The 18,886-nt window shown below is 32.9% G+C and overlaps 1 protein-coding gene across 1 annotated transcript in view; it reads left to right on the plus strand.

The window, feature by feature from the left end:
* The first annotated feature begins 452 nt into the window (after positions 1 to 452).
* Positions 453 to 18,886, plus strand: part of LOC108728580 (probable RNA methyltransferase CG11342) — a 30,495-nt gene continuing 12,061 nt past the window's right edge. The window contains 1 exon segment of the mRNA XM_018457204.1: positions 453 to 720. The gene's annotated coding sequence lies outside the window, so the exon portion shown is untranslated.

Genomic DNA, 18,886 nt, shown 5'->3' on the forward strand with positions numbered 1-18,886 from the left:
GGTATACCGTCTAAGATATCGCGATTCTTTCTTTAATTCGATTGAACGATATTGGATATCTGAACGCAATCGCAGTGCGTATGAAACGTTTTACCGCACCCACTAAGGCGATTTTCTACCTTTTCATTTTAAATTGAAGCAATTTATATTGAGGCCATTTAATTCATGCGTTATTGATTTTATTTAGAAGTCACTCATTCAACACAATGGGCAATCAAAGCGCTAATAATAACGTTTGTAATCAATTTATGTAAAAGATACATTTTTATTATTTTAATGCACCACTATAAGGCGATTTTCTGTTTTTTAATTTTTTTTTAAATTGAAGCAATCGAGGGTATTTAATATTATATGCTAGAAGTCACGTTGGACAATTAAAGCTCTAATAGTAACCTGTGCGATATAACGTTTGCAATCAATTTAATATGAAATTTTAAGATGTTTACAAATTATTAAGTTAATAAAAGTGACACTCGTTGGAATATCTGCATAACGATGTTCCCATTCCAAACCTGTCACCTTTTCGGAGGTCAATGAGACGATGGGATACAGAAGTGTGTCTTGAATCGCCGGAAATGGGAACAGTGTTACATCACGCGTTGCCGCCACACGTGTTACGATTGCGCACGCGGCTGATCGTTGTCGTAAGAACGGTTGGCTGAAATTGGGAAGGCCAATATTCGCAGAAGCGACAGATGAGTGCCTAATAATAACATCGAGGTAAGTAAGAGAGACGCGTATCTTATCTGTATCTTTCTAGAGGAAGCAAACACGCCGATCCACGCGAAAAGGATAAAGTATGATCAGAGGCATCCGGTCGCGAGAGACGCTACTGGCCGTCCCCTCCGATATGTGTAAATACTATATATACGTGGACTCTTCGAATCGCGACACGCGGTCGTACACGTATCAACCTTATCAACTGTTTTAACGTATAAGAGGTACCTGAGCCGAATGAGAATCTAATTTAATTTATTTCTAAAAAATTTCTATTTATAGGGATATTGAAATAAACTACTTAGGTGAGAATCAAATCTTTGTTTCATTCACTCACGAAAATAAAATATATTGTTTATATAGAATATTTGTAAATAAACGAAAAAAATTTTTTTTAAATTCTGACTTTGGGTCTTATTACATGCACATATGAATAAAACACATATAATAAAACTCAAATCAAAGATAAATTAAAAATAAAGAAAGTATTACATTATCTTTCTAAATCAGTTTTAAAATGATTATTAATCATAAAAAGAAAAAATTCCTTAGGACTTACTCTACTCTCAAATTTTACAATTATCTTAATTAATTATTTGTTATAATTATTTATTATTTATCTTAATTAATTATTTACTCTCAAGCATTACAATTATCTTTATCGAAATCGCAAATTATATGTATATAATTAGCAAGAATTTGGATAGATCCGATTTATTTTGAATATTTTGAATATGCGCACCGGGATTTTTTAACGTGGAAAGATAGTAAGATTGAAAGAGGATCTTAAAAATTCGCGCGTGCATCCTCCAAACAAGTGAGATCTCGCGAGAGACTCGTCCGGCGCGGTGCAACGCGCCCTTGACCTACCTTAACGTTTCTCGTTGCGCGCGGGTGGCACGTTTTAAACAATTGCGCGTATAAGGGCATGCAATTTCACCCACGTATGACCGTGACGGGTCTCCCACACTGTAGAAAAAAAAAGTATATAAAATCATACGAGCGACAAGTGTAAAAATGACATGATTTACAGCGGAAATGCATGTACTTTTTTGTAAAGTAATTTTTGCACTTGTTGCTCACGTAATTCTATATGGTTTCTTTCGCAATGTGACTTAAAAAATTTATTAATGGGAGAATATGACATCAGAGAAATGTTGGGAAATGATTTATGAACCCCATTACTGAAAGATTTTAAAAACTATTTCAGGAGCGTAAATTTGTGGATTTAAACTTGAGATTTTCCAAATACGGAGTTAACCGTTTTTACATGAAGCAACATGTTATTTTATCTATTTTTATATTCAAAATAACAAAAGTTTCTACAAAACGAATTATTAACGTAAAAGAGAGACAACGTAATATTACAGAATAAATTTTTATATTAATTATGCACGAATGACGTTTGCTAGAGAAGTATAAAACTTTTATAAAACATGCATTAAAGTAATATTGTAGCACGGATATTACAACATGATTTAAATTTTAAAAACTTTAGGATATTCAAATTCATTTCCTAAAATTGACAATTAACTTTAACATGTGTCTATGTATAGGTACGCGAATTATCGATTTGTGTATATTCTATAATATATATTCCATACACACACACACACTCCGAAGTGCATACGCAAACCGACTCTAGGTATCGCGGACGTGTGTATAGCTGTACTGGCGTACATTTCGAAATGAAAGAGAGAGGGAGAAAGAGACAGAGAGAGAGAGAGAGAGAAGCATCATTTATTAAGCGTTCTGGGACAAGTTCCCTCAAGCGCAAAAACACCAGTACAAAGATGATCATGTAATAACAGAAGGAAACATTGTTTTTCACATAAAACAATATTGAAAAAGAAAAATTTATATATGTAGAAAGAAAATAAAAGTTCAGGTGCACGTAGACAATTTACAATTTCAAACATGTTATAATTTTACTGATGTGTGTGTGTGTGAGAGAGAGAGAGAGAGAGAGGGGGGATGGGGGGAAACACAGAGACAGATAAGGCCACGATTGCGTGGCGCTTGGATCATGTTCGAGTCAGGCCAGGCCTTCGTTTCCAAACGTATCCCCCGCGTTCCGGCCGCCGGATATTGGTCAATCCGGGGCCACCTTTTTTTTTCATCTCGCACACCATTCTGCATACACGAGTGCTGGATACAGCGATGATCAGCTGGACGCGCGCGAACGCGAAGCAGGCGCGATAAAGCGCGAAGAAAGAGGATCACGGTCCGATCGATATGCTCCGTAAATTATACGCGCCGCGTGGCTTGTCGCAACACGACGGCCGTTTCGCTGAGAGGGATCCGGAAAGTCCGCGTGATTCGCGCGCGCGTTATCGTCATCGACGTTATTGCCGTCGCGTTTCGACAGCGCCGGACACCGTCGACATTATCGCAATATTTGTTTTTGTAATAATAATAACGGTACGATTAACAAAAGTGCACGAATAGTTTTGAAAACGCTTGAAGAATATGGTAGCCACGTCCAGTCGAGATATTTCCGCTTTTATCCAGATCCACTTGGAGAAAATTTATCTCGGGACATTTTTACTTTCGTCCTCAGTTATGTCGCCAAGAGAAATGTTTTCGCCATTTATTTGCAGTTTTGCAATTCTTTAAAGGAGAAAGATGAAAATGGAAGATATTATGTTATACGCAATCATGCACAATATACGATTATACATTAGATTGATTGCTTTCGTACAATATTTATTTTCTATCAACTTTCCGAAGACATAAAAATTGCATTAACGTTAATTGTTAGGCCTTAACGTGATAAATATAAATATGTTTTATATTTTGTGAATCCATTGTGTGTTACGTTTAATTATTTATTCCTATTTTTTTTATTTTTCTAACGTTTAACATTTATTTGTGTTTGTAATATTCCTTTCATTGTGCGCAGAGCCTTATTCTTTCATCAAACACGTGACAATTGTAACCAATTATTGATTATGACTTTTAAAATCAAGATTAAATAGATAAATCGACTTCTTGAGATTAATTTCGATTTGAGATTAAGACACTATGAGTTTGTAATTAGTCAGTTCTCTTTAAATCTAGAATAGATATAATCACTTCAAATTTAGAGAGTTCACAAAGACGAATAAGAAGGGTTTAGGAACCGGCGTGGTTATCGATGCACAAGTCAACAAGTTATTTTCCTAATAAAAAATCTTTAATAAAAATACAAGTATCTACATAATCGTACGTTTCGGCTCAAATTCGAGCCATCCTCAGCGTAAACCTTACAAACGCGTACCGTATTGACAACTAATTAAATTTCGCATATTACAACGTCGTATTGTTACATAAGATGTTACTTGTTCTGGTCTCAATTGTAGGAGGAAAGAGAACCATCCTTGGCACACTCAACCAGCTCCTAAACTCGATGGAAAGGATTGTATATATCTTAACTTCAGTTATTGCAACCAAGTGACAAGCAACTAATAAACCTGTGTGCTTCACACGTCAATCATTGAAATATATCAAAATTGTTACAAGTAAAAAATAATCAATTTTTCGTCAGACGTTGAATAGAAACGGTCAATCTTAAAATGAGAAAGATTTTTTATTAGGAAAATAACTTCTTGATTCGCGCATTGATAACCGCTCCGACTCCTAAAGCCTTGTTATTCATCTTTGTTTGAATTTTAAGGAGTCTGAACTTCGATATTAGAGAGTTCGATTTGACGTGACAAAAGTCAGGGTCGCCATAGACCTGGAAAACCGGGAAAACCAGGAAAAGTCAGGGAAAAATATAAAAGAGACTAGAATTTTGAACTTTGCTCGCAATTCCCTTAAATTGCTCCTATTCCAAATAATTTTTATAATTTTTTAAATATTATATCTGACGTTTATAGTCAAATACGTTCAAAACTCGTGCATTTAAACGATTTTAAAAAATAATTAAAATTTATATTTTATTCAGTAATTTTTTCCAATACTAATTAATTTTTTGTTGGCTTGAATTTGCCCCTAAAATTTTATTATACTACTAAGCTTCTTTTGCGTTTTTAATAATATAAATTAGCTTTCTTACAATCCTTGATTCTATATGTTAAAATTTTTTACATATTTTATAATGTTAAAATTTTTACATATTTTATATTGAAAATTTCCCAATTTTATCTGGAAAACCTGGAAAAATCAGAGAATTTTAAAATTCATTTTCTGTGGCAACCCTAAAAGTAAACAATGATATTAATATACAATAAAGTAAACATCTAAGGAATTTCGGGATTTTTTTTGTTTTCTTCAATAAGTGATAAAATTCTTCTGAAATCTACGTGTAAATAACGATTATTTTTCTCTTCTGCTCAAGATAGAACCGAAATTATCGTCGAGCGACAATCTACAGAACTGGTTCTGTTTTTTCTCCAGGAGAGATGACGACACCACGGTATCCTTTACCACGCGCATGGTGCCAGTATATTTTTAATAAGATTTTTTAATATTCCACGATCTTTTCATACTTGTCATTTATGCGGATATTTCATCACGAAATTGACACGCGACTGACTCCAGTTGCGCCGTTGACGGTTCATTGATTAGCGGTCTGTACTATCGGGCGAAATTTATTCGGAAATAAAATTTGCTCTTGGTAAACAACTACGCAATTAATGTTCTTTTTTATGATTATATATATATATATGTATGTATCTAAATTTATTTCTGCGTAACTCGCGAGTTTGCAAATTAATTGCGCACTACGGTCTCGAAAATGTCTTAAATTTGCGAGATATTTGCTTCTTCTTTAACAGGATTTTAATGCGTCGCTTCGTTAACATTTTTTAATTAGTTAATAATAGAAAATTATCAGCTAACGAAGTTAATTAAGGGACAATGCTTTTAGAAAGAATTTTAAGTTCAAATTCTGTTTAGAATGATATTAATGGACTAGTTGATTAATGAATATAGCGAGGTAGTAATTATTAACTATGTCTTCGCGTATCCAGACAATTTCCGGTGCGCCACAGTTTCGCCTTCTTAATATAGATCCTCAATTGACGATTAACGTGGGTGTGTGAACGTATAAGATTTAACTGCAGATGATTCATTCCTTTGTCAACTTTCTTTGTTTTGCACGTTGAATTGTGTTCGAAAATCGATAAATAATAGAAATTATTATTTTGTGATGAATTGATTTTAGGCATTAATATTAATATTCTTGCTTCATTTCTCCTCTCGACGTCAAAGAATTTGGTTTTGAAATACAATATTACACCTTTACTTAAGTTATGCAAATAGTTGCGTCGTTCAACGTTCCGCTAAAAATTTTTGGCAATGATCGAGCGATGAGCTAGCGGATGTCATTATCGCTATCATGCATGCAATACTTGATTCTCGAACGATTCTGTCAGTGGTTATTTACGCGTCATGACTACCTATAAGTTAGTCATCGAGAAATATGCGGAATCCTGTTCGCTGATTAGGAAACAATGGAGGAGACTGGTGAAGGAATGCGAAGATCCCTTCGTCTATCTCGCACGTGTTGTCAGCTGTGAATATTCTTTTTAATCAATTCAATATTTTCAATTCCTTCAAGTGACAGATTCATTGAGACACAAATTTAATAATTTTTTAAACAAGACTCACAAAAAGCATAATTTTCAAGGAGAGAATGCGTCCCTTCCTATTTAAAACGAGATATATTTTTATGATAAGAAAAATTTAACTTTCCCAAATTATTATAGTTAAAAAATCAACGATTAGAAAAAGCAATAGATTTGGTAACTAATTTTAGGACATTGACAAATATTTTTCAGCAATATTATTTTCTGCCAGACTTTTTAAAAGCTAAAACTTTGAAATTTCAGATTTATTATTGAATCACATACACAATTCCGCCTCTCGTTGTATATGATAAAAATACTCGCGAATTTGAATAAGAAAATGGTTAAAAATAAAACGAGAAATATATTGAAATATCATATTCATTTTCAAAGAGAATATTTTTTTCGATTGTCTAAACTGACAAAAAAATAGAAGAGATGTGTAATCATTTGACAAAATTTTTACTGACTTTTAAAATAGCACAGTAATGAAATATATAAGTAACAGTATCTTATATTTTCATATTTTATCATTTTTATTATTTCAGAATTTTTATCCTTTACAAATGTTTCCTCATTTTAATCATTTTTTCAACAGTAAGATTAATTTTGTCGGAAAGGAAACGACGCTATTCTCAAATTCTTAAATTACATCATCTCATAATAAACAAGATGTAAATATATAAGTACGTGATGAGACAGTGCCGATGGTGCAAATGTCACATTATTAAATGTAAATAAGAAAGTTTGCTGTTGATTGCGAGATGTTTATCGAGAATTTATTTATCGATACATTTGCAAGAGAGAAAAATGATTTTGTTCACTTTAGAAACGAAAGGAGACTACGCAATAGACTCAATTGTTTCGACGCAATGTGTAATAAGTACCACACATGATGTAGGTAAATGTAACAAATAAGACAATAATAATTTTGCGTTTTTGAAGCATATTTGTGAACGTTTATAAATATACATTGGACGTAATTTAGTAATTTGATATTTTTTCGTGATAAGATTGTTATATATTTGCATCTTTTTATAACTTCTCAATAATAATTATATTTGCACAAATTGTATACTCACTAATAAGGATTAATTTATATTGTTAAGAATGATTATATATTGACCCACTTACTCGATGGTAAATCGAATGTTCCATTTCATCTTACACGCTGTCACTTCAAGATACACGCATGCGAAACGGACTTCTTGTAATCTCGTCGCTTAATCAGAGAGTGATCAGTTGCAGTGATCGAAGCTTTTCTGTGCAAGCGTGCAAGCACTACCTTTCGTGAATCGCGCATGCACCGTCACGCTGTCTTCATAATATATTGCACGATTTAATGTAACTTTCCATTATGGCACAGTCCAGTGATTCCATGATGTGCAATAAACAGTCGGGGGAATGCAATCGCGGAAAATTGTCCCATTTCATGTTGCCGCTCGCGAAACTATCGTTTCGCCAAGAAACCGGATGTCGATAATCACAGACTATTATTACTCATCGCTTCTTGTGTACAGCTTAACCGGCCGATGATTAGTTTAGCTATTTCTTCGAAACCATGGAATTATCAGCAATTTAAGCAATGCTCCTCTTTAATCGATCGATATTTAATGTGATATGAGAGTACATGATCGTAATGTATTTTTTATTACATCAGTCTTATTCGTGTTAGTCCTTTATGAATATTTAATTTGATATTTATTTATAGGAAATCTAAATTATTATATTTTCTCTCCAATTAAACGCAAACAAAAAAAGTTACTTTTTTTGTTAATATATTTCAGGATATTATGTAAATATATTGAAGGAAGTGGGGGAGGAGAAAAAGAGAGATTATTTATATTTAATATTACACAATTTTTTCTCATTCATTTTCATTTATTGTTCTTTATCACATTAAATTGGAATTGATCTCGTATAAAAATTTCTGATTATTTTTCGATAGTTACCTTTATTACTTTTAACTATAAGAAAAAGTTAATCTTAAACTCCAACGTTATATTTTTATTTTTTCTCAATTTAACCTTAAACATCTTTTTAGTACATCATATCCTTTGTTTTTCCAATACTTTTCCAATGCTTTTTCCATTGTTTATAACTTTTGTATTAATAAAAATACATATATTTGTTTGATATTAATCATGTTTAGTGTCTGGTACTTTGATTGAAGAATTTTTTTTACAACAATATTTTCATTTTTATAAAAGTTAAGCAATTGAATTATATAATAGATTGTACCCAATGTGCTTGTACTTAATGTATTGTGTGCTCATAGTGTGGTGTTTGAGAATTAATAGTAGTTAAAGCTTTAAATAATAAAATTACACAACTTAATGGAATATTTTTTTATCAATACTATTTTTATTAGATTCTTGAAAGTTTTTATTTCTGACATTTGTAATTATGTCTACAGAACTTCTAATCTATTTTGTTTCGAAACATTAGTTCCGAGAAGATAAAGTAGTATTATATATGTAAACATATATACATTGATAGATATCAAAATAATAACCTTTGAAATAGATTATTTAACTCTATTATTTTAGTTAAATTAACGATGTAGGAGCAGAGGCGATCTATATAGAAATAATTAAAAATAACTCAAAATATATAACTTGACATTATATATGAATTTAACAGTGTAAATATAAACTCTAATAACTCTAATAACTCTAATAACTCGACATATTTATATAATGTGTTTCTTTATCCTTTTCGTCGCAATTAAAAATTAAAATTTGCACAATTTAAAAAATAAAAATGTGAAAGAATTAACGAGAAAGAATTAAGTGACAAATATTTCTTATAACCGTATTTTGGCGAATCACGTCTAGAATCGCCATGTTGGGAATTATTGTCACGAAGCAGACGCATGCATATGACCAGAGACTGTTATTTGCCCTCGATATGAAACTCCTTGTGCTGCCGCAAACAGGAACCGAAACGCGGAAGTCGCGTCCCACCGGCACAAAATTACGCGCTACTTCCTTCGATAGAGAAGCCTACTATCTTTCGCATGCGGGAAGACGCGACTCCAATCTTCGCTCATTATTCAGCCTGTTAGTTAAGAAACCGAAGAGTCATTCTTTGTAGATACGGAACTTCGCATTAATCGATTAATTTCGGAGATCCGTTAATTCGTATGTGAAAATATATGGCGCGTAAATTGATTACAAGAAATGATTTTTTTTTTAAATTATTTTTAATTAGCATCTGCCGTAAAATAAATTTAATTTAATATTTTGTGTCAAAAAACAAAATCCTACGATATATGAAAAGTCGGTTGCAAATTTTTTAATGTTAATTTTTAATTTACAAAATTGCCATAATGTTTTGCTTGTTTCAAGATATCTTATAAAGATTATATTTACGTTTTCGATTTTAATCTTTTCATTTTATGGAATGTGCATGTCTCAGTATATAAAAAAAAATCATTTCTCCGGTAAATAATTGAGTCAAATAAAGTTCATTTTAAAGGACTATCTAACACAAAAAGTAAGTTGTGATAAATGCTGTTATAAGAAATATAACAAATTATTTGAACACAAGACCCGAAATTTTCCGTATACTATTTGACGTTCTAAAAACTATCAACAAAAAATAATTAAACTAAATATGTTTTTATTAAAAAAAAAAAAAAACGTTAAACGTAGAAGAGCAGATCTGCAGATCTCTCTCTTTTTATGCGCGCTTTATAAGAGGTTACAGACATGCATTATGATCGTCAAGATCTCAAGATCTTGGGAGCCACGGCCTCCATCGAAGTGCGGCGACGTGGAGATTGCGAAATCCGACAATGAAGGCAACGTTCATTCACCGTGATACCCGCGAGTTTTCTTGCGAAGGACACGTCGATACAGCGAATCGACCTTCACGGGAGCCCTGTCCTCCATCCGAGTCTGTTGAAATTTTTCTTCCAATATGCTTAATTCCAATTAAGGTCCGACGGATTTGCTCAGTAAAAATTGCAAATATTATTAAAGTGTCTTCTGCATGATTAATCCATCTTTATTTTAGATAAAAGTATATATAGTGTTAACAAATCATATTTATTTTATCTAACAATAAGATATGTTATAATTTACCTAGATAATTTTTAGTCTAAGTGCATTGATAATAATCTCATAATAATATTAATAAAATTTTTTGGATATCGATGTTTTCCTATAAAAAGTTTTCCAAATAAAGAGTATCTCATTATTTGTAATCACATTAAAAACATGAAAATTTTAGATTTTATCTCTTTTTACATCTCTAATATATAATTTTATTCTACTATTATTATTGTATCTAAAGAGAGCAAAAGCAGTTAAAAAATTAGAATTTTCAACGACATTTCTTTATGTACCAATAAAAGCTCGCGTGTGAATATAATACGCTGTCACGTGCGCGTTACGTGAATATCAACTCGCGTAATGGAATCTGGTGAGTTTATGTAAAAATCTAAACTCGACGCCGACTCGGCATTTTGCGTTGTACACCTTGTACAATTGAGCCGGACTTTGCGTTCTTGTGCGACGAATAGCGAGTTAGCCTTAGCGTGGAACGCGCGTCGCATGCGATTTGCGAAATGCAAATCTGCGCGGCAAATAGAACTGACTGTCTGCCTACGCGTTGCACTTTTGCAAGGATACCGGTCTGAAGTCCGGGACGAAGAACCGACGAAAAATTCTTGAACCGGTTCGTCGGCTGTTTCATTTTACGCTTCGGATGCTTCAAGATGGAGAAGAGACAGAGAAAGAAAGAAAGAGAGAGAAATTAACTTAGAAACGTCCGTTCTTCGTCCTGCGAATCGAGACGATCTCGAGGAAGTTTGTCGGCGAGAGAGGATGTTATGGATCCTCCTACGCCGACCGCACGGAAACGACATAATGGAAGGAAATGTTGTAGAAGCAAGATAAATGAGCTATGGAGCAGAAACACTGGCTTGACATGTTTGTCCGATATGTTCTGAAAAACTGAAAATAACGTCCTATGTTTACGGAACATTGTGTGAAAAGTAGATGAATTTCAATGGCGATCGAACTATTATTTAAGATTATTTAATTAAATCTTTTACGATTAAATCTTTTTATCGAATTAATTAGAAAAACTATTAAATCCGATGTACGATATGTTAATGATATATAATATAATACACTATATAAATAAAAATAAATAATTTAAACAAGAAAATAAATAAAAATCTAAAATAAAAAATCTAAAAATAAAAACCTAAAACAAATTTTTACGCCTCTTACGAAATAAGTTTAAATTTTTCTTACGTAATATGTTGTTTGTTAATAACGAATTTATCACTAGCTCTATCTTTTTTTAGAATTCTTACTATATTTCTACTTCTTCTATATTTTCCGTGCGACAGGATTTAGTCGAAATGAGACAAAATTTATCGTATTTTCTTCTCGACAGCATTCTTTCACGTCCGGCCTCCATAACAGCTGTCTGGTGAAAATAACATGAATGAGGAAACGCAGGCATTACAACGCGCACAGGATGCGCATATCCTTTTCCAGATCTTGCTCGTGAAAAAGTCTTTTTACCTGACCGTGTGGCGACCTGCTGCGACCCGTATAGTGCCGGCAAAGGCTTTTATTCCTCGTTCATACAAATACCCGTCGACTAATTCTCAACAGGATATACAAAGCGCAAACGATAGAAATAAATAAAGAGGACAGGATGCGGTTAATAAAACGGGACGCTAATAAAAAGATAGTGCATTCATTTTCTCTGTGGTTATAATATCTGATCTTTTATCCTCGTGGAAGTCACACCTCTGTGGCTAATATTAATGCTGAAATTAATTTAAAGAAAAAGGCGTCGCGCGATAATATACATAAAAATGCGGGTAATTAAGCAGGATAAGAGATAAAAATATGTATGAGAGGATAAACATAGTTTACTTTATTTCTGGTTGACGTCTGACATTCGCGACAGTCTCGATTACGACTGATTATATAAAAACTGTTTCGCGATAATTTGCGTGGAAAATACTCGTGAATGGTTAATTGCGCGGGTGTGAGCGCCAGGCGTTTAATGGACTTTAACTTCGCATTCTTGAGATCGAAACGGTGAAAGGCGAGAATTTATCGAATATGCATGCGAAATCATTTTCTTTCTGTGATTGAAATGGGAACGAGCGATTAGCCTACGATAAAATATTAACTAAATCTGATTAATGCAAATTACATCGAGTAATACGAAACTTCGTCATAACAAAGTATGTACATAGATAACGCGTATGTTGTGACAACGTTAACATTCATGGAAGTAAATTGTGTGTATGATTTTGTAATAATTTTGTGCTAAAGGTCTTGTTTTGCTTCGTTGCGTTGCATAAAGTCATTTTTTTTCATTCAGAAATCTTATTTCTATAATACATTTGATAATATCGAAAGTCCTGTGTTTCCTTCCATTGGAGTAAGATTTTTTCTCTTTTTTTTCTATTATTGATGCAAAATAATCTGTTGCAACGATTTCTGTCATTCGAAAGTCCGAAACCGATCAGGGTCCATATTCTTGAAAATAGTATACGTTATACGTATATTACCTATGGTATTTCCATAGTTTTATGTATGCGGTATTTTTCGAGAATGACTTTCTGATTTCGAAAGTCCGTTTCTACTAATATAGATTAATATTTATAGCAGCAAATTATTGGCAAATATTGATTTCGGGATACTCAATTGACGATACATTTGTATTTAACTTATAGATAGCATTGATTTTATATTTGGCAGTACTGGCCAAAAATGTATTCCCAATGCATGTCAATATAATCATTAATCTCGGTTTAATTTATTCTTTATTTTTTTCTAATGCTTAGAATTAAAAAAATAAGAAATTGAATCGAGATTAAGGTTAACGTTGATTAAGTTTACGTTGATGGAAATAAAGACTCATTCCCTTTGAAACGTTCGTATTTACTCCGATTTCGTTTTGTTGTGCGAGAAATCTAGACCAAGAGCTCGATGATTGCAACATTTCACAGAATGACTGAGCGATGCAGCAGCGCGCGATGACTTCAGCGACTGAAGTTGATTTCCAATTTGAAAAATAGGATGACGTACCGAAATGAATGACGTATTCCTTTGTGGTATCAAACATATCGGCTGTGTTGCGTGTGCACGCATGATAAGATCCACGCAGAAGTGTGGGCGCCAATTGGCACGTCATACACTGTGATACATTCATGGTTTATGTGAATATGCGCACGTAATCAATGTTACGCACAATAGTGATGCGATTGCGTCAGCGTAGGGCCATAAAAAAAAGGACGTCGATCCGCGATACGTGTGATCCACGAGGAAAAGTACATCTCCTGATAAGCATTATCACACTGGCGGATGGGACTATGAGGGCTGTATGAAGTTTTCTTTTTTTAAAATGTTTATAATAAAATTGTAAATATATTTTTAATATTTTTGAAATGTGCTAATCATAATTTTGATAATTCAAAAATATTAACAGATTCAATTATATTGTTTTTTTGTGTTAATAGAATTTAAAATGAAACGTTTTATGAATTATACATTTAAGTAATATTTTTTCAAGGTAATAATTTAATATTCTATCTTTTCATATTTGACTTTAAAAAAAGTTCTTTCGTGCTAATGGTCCTCGCACTTGACAAATTTCTGGATCCGCTGATGATTATTCAGCATTGATTCGTTACATTCAATGAAACGAAAGAGAAGTATCAACTGATAAGACGCTTTTCGAATGTTGATAAAAATATATAGACGCGTCTCTCTTTACCTTTGCTTTTCTCTCCTTTCATCACATTTCCAATCGTTGAATGAAAGTAACAACAAATTGAAACGAGAGATCCGAACACGAGTGTCCAAAGTGACCGCGAAAATAATTAAATATTCATACGAATTAATTTGGAATCTTTCGCATCCATAATTTTTTGTCATGTATGTTGCTTCTAGGCTTCTTCGTTTTTGTAACGCAAGTTCTTCTGACATACCGTGCAGGTCATTTGCATGGCAAAGTGAGAAGCTTACTCTCATTTACGCCTAAGCTTACGTCATTTTCTACACGTGTGACCGCGTGTGACGAAGCAGCGAGAGCTGCTAATGTAACGCAACTGTATGCGAGCACTCGGCGCACACGCGCATTGTATTAGCGGAAACGCAACTCGAGCAATGGCGCAATCGCGTCCTTCAGGAAGTAACTATCGCGACAGTCGCGCATGCATATACTCCACCGAATATATAAGTTGACGATTTTTTTAAGAAAAAATACAAGAAAAGGATAAGGATGTTTATCGGGATAAGTATCTACAATTGCGATTTTAGAATAATAGAGATTTTTTTGAAATTTTTTTTATGCATTGACGCTTAACGTAGGTGATAAACAACAAAATGTAAAAACGGACAACCGTATTTCCATAAATTCCTCCTTTCTACTTATGCTGCGAATCGTGGATGTGATATTCGTGTTTAAGTTTATCGATTCGCACGAATTGGCCAATTATTATAATAATTCATAATTTCTTTAAATGTTTGAAAATTAATCACCGATCGATGTAGCGATAGGGAATAACAGTTCTGTCCGCGGAAAGATTAATTTTTATCTAATCGATGATCGATTCGACGGAAACGTCACGATAGTAATAGATAGATGTAACAATAGTATTAGATATAATAAAAATTATTATTAAATTATGATGCGACATAAGAATATAAAATGTATCTAATTTCTGAGATGCTCCATACAGGTTACTCAATAATAATTTTCAGCTGAATAGAATAAAAAAGAAGTACAATGAAATCTATGACGAGAGTTTATCAATCTTTTAAATCAATTCGATTTTTATTTATACCTTTGAAGGTTCCAGCGAATATTTCTCGTTGCAATAAGTTCTTGATTGAACGCCGGCAGGTATGAAGAATCGAACTTGACATCGTTCGAGGTTTTCCTCGACTACAGTGCGTATGTAATCATAAATCTTCGTCGCGACGCTTATCCTTGCTTGGATGACCCAGTTGTAACGTTTAAATCCCTCGAAGCCGACCGTATGTATGTAATACGTTCGAGGATTTATCGAGAACAACCGAAGGCCAACGATCGGATCTCGTTGATATAATTCGCCGCGGATCGACCGATATTCTGTTAGCGCAATCGCGAAATCAGTTTCAGAAATATTTTTTTGCTTCGAAAACAATGCAACTCTTCTTCTCATTAACAAGGAGAAACATGATAAAAGAAAACGCGTGAGAACGCTTTAATTTTACAGTTTATCTCTAAAAGTTTCATCAAACATTTTTATCTCAATAATAAGGATAAGTCCTTAAGAATATATAAAAGAAACGTGCGATTTATGCAAATCAAGTCATATCACATCAATCTTTTGAGAATGTTTTCCAATTTTTGTTTATTTTTCATAAAATATTTTTGGATTATTTACTGAATTAAGAATTAAAAATAGTTTTAAAATATTCCAAGAATCTTTAACTTTTTCAAGAACTTTTAATTTTCGGAAAGAACTATTTAAAAATTTAGCGAGATACAGATCTAACAATAATTTTATTAATTCATCAAAATATTTGTATAGAAAACTCATGCTACAAAAAATTTTGATATTTTTTTTAGCAATCAACTTAAGCGTCTTACATAATTATTTTGATAATCCAACAAAATTTATTTTCAGATCTGTTATAGTTAAATTTGTAGGTACTTCAGCAAAACTATTCTTTCCGTGTTGCTATACTAAGATTCTATAATCGATAACTCGTGAATATTCTTGCTTATGTTACCAATTAAATTCAACTTCAATTTTTTATTTTTAAAGACAATGAAATTTATATCGATTTTGTTTAACGTATCATTCTAAAACATAAAGATCTGTTAAATGGCTCTATGAAAAAATATCGATAATCATAATCGCGAACAAATAACGATAAATTACTTAGAAACCTTGAATCTCAAGTGCGAGAGTGTCAACTACGGCGCCATTAATATACGATGCTTTTATCTGTATGGCGATGAAGAATTGCGTCGAATTACGGCGGAAAAGATAAGCGCTGAAACGTGCAAAATTGTTCTCACACGTTCTCCGATAAAAGTGAGAACGGTGAACAACGGCTGCGCGGATTGATGACTGACAGCGAGCAACGAAAATAGAGGAAGCGGCTGAGCAAACGGATTTTGACGATACCGCGATGAATTGGAATTCTTAAGGTTGCGTCCCGGAAATTGCGTCATTCGCTATACGATCCGCTTCCGGCACGCTGCAACGTTCGCACAAACAAATTCCAGGGAGACATCTAAATGGTTCTAGAAAGTCGTAACTAGTGTCAGCGTCAGATCGAGTTTAATTGTTTTACATTTGTTTTACAACAATTAAACTACATTAATTTCTGTTTCTGTGATAGAATTTCAATTCTGTTTGTCGAAACGTCTGCCACAAGTCTTAAAACACGCGCTGAAAATACAATTGTGACGATACATAAAAGGTTTTTTGTTGAAATTGCAAAAACAATACGTATTGTCTTAACAAAAAATCGAATCGTCAGGAAATCTGGAAGGAATCGTCGTTTTAGCAAAATATTCAATGTCATACACTGAAAAAAAGTTTCCTAAACCAAGTAATATTTTCTTGAATAGTACTAATGCAAGTAAAATATTTCTTTATTGCATCAAATAAATATTTACTAAATGTAAACATATATTATTTGATTTAATTGTATTACTTTCTTTTTTGATTAAATATTTATTTGCAATAAAAAAATGTTTACTTATTAGTACTATATTCAAGAAAATATTACCTATATTTAGGAAATTTTTATTTCAGTACACTAATGTAATTTAGATATTAATCAACGTTGTGAAATTTTATTACGTAAAATGATAAACGTTACTCTTGACGTTTTCGGTGAAATGTAAACAGGAAGACAGATAATTCACACCATCTCTTTGTGCGGTGCAACGTTCAAGAGATAAGTACCTCCGCAAAGAAGCAGCGTTTATTTTTACGCTCCTTTGTAATTCAATTTGTTAATTAAGAATAACAACATTATGAATAACATATACAGTGAGTGCCAAAATTGTTTATATAGGAGAGATATCTTTTAAAAAAACCTTATTTTTAGAAAGTAAACATTAATTAGTATTCTTTAACAGTGAATAAGATAAACTGTATATTAATCAAAATTATTTTACCTAAAAAGGTATGTGTAATAATTAAAATATATTATTTTAAAAGTAAATGAAAATGAAAAATTATATTATTTGAACGTACAACAAATATTTGTACAGTCGTGAAAAGTTTTAAAGATCAAAACACGCAAAGCTTTTTTGTTTATATTAGGACTTAATTTTTTGTTATATTAGGACTTAAAATGTACTCATATAAAATTGCTAATTAATGTTTATTTTCTACAAGTGAGTTATTTTTTACAAAAATTTCTTTTATAATATTTTTTACACTCATTACTTATTTTGATAAAAAAAACTTTTGAATGTTGCATATTTCATGAATTTTGTAGGTTTTAAATTTTAATACATCTTTTTATCTGGACACTTTCATGTTCTTCGATAGGGGATAATGACAGTATTTCCGTTTCGATCGCGGGAGATTAAAGAAAGGTATTTTGCTCAGCAAGTGGAAGGATGCAGGATAAAGTTGTTCTTGTGGTTAATTTCACGTTCGATTCATGTGTGGAGAATCGAAAGATGCACGTGTCGGCTCTCTCGAGGTAATACTTTTCAAAATAAGACCGTACCCACCCCTGGTTTTTCTCGAGACTGCTTATAGGGCACGGTCGTTGTCGTCGAATCTCCCGATGAGATCTCTCGGTGTCGATTTGTTTGTCACACATTATACGACGTATAACACGAAAATCCGGAAAAAGCGGATTTACTGTGAATGGGCTTGGAAAAAGCGGCCGAATGAATGCGCCGGATGCATGCGGAACAGATTGCTTTACGGCCGACTTCCGGGATATATTTTGCTTTACCTGCTCTGAAGAAACAGACATTGCCCTGGCACGATTTTGATGCAAGAAAGGAAAGATCGTAGAGCAAAAAAGTCCTTGCAGCTGCCTCCTCCCCTGTACCATTGACCGGTTCTCATCGTTCGACCAGGCGCCACGTTTTACCCTTTTTCTGACCCTTTCTCTTCTTACCGAAGGTGCACGTAGCTCCGACTTTGTTAAAGAATATGTTATCGACAAACTGTAATTGACATGGGCGGAGATTTGTAATTTTTTGGCATGTGGAATACCAACACGGTGGGTTGGAGGGGACAATAAATGTCATATTGATTTTTTGTATGTATATATATATATATATAAATATATGTATATATGTAATGGACTTTCTGCAATAAGCCATTACCTAAGTTTTGAGTCTTAAGCCGTAAGAAATTGATCCCAATCATAGCCAATTATTCTTCTCACATTCGACTATGATTGGTCAATTTATTATGGCTTAAAACTTAAAGCTTAAGTAATGATCACTTATTGTAAAAAGCACCCCCATTAACCTGGACACACCACCATCGAAAATCAAATTCGCGATAGGTCAAAAATTTAGTGCTCTTTTGTTGCTAATTAGTTGCTCTAGAGTGAATTTTGTTGCTCCAACCGTTTAGCAGCAATAAAAAAAAA

Source organism: Mycetomoellerius zeteki, unplaced genomic scaffold (genome assembly GCF_001594055.1).
Source record: "Mycetomoellerius zeteki isolate Tzet28-1 unplaced genomic scaffold, Tzet1.0 scaffold62, whole genome shotgun sequence".
NCBI classification, from domain to species: domain Eukaryota; kingdom Metazoa; phylum Arthropoda; class Insecta; order Hymenoptera; family Formicidae; genus Mycetomoellerius; species Mycetomoellerius zeteki.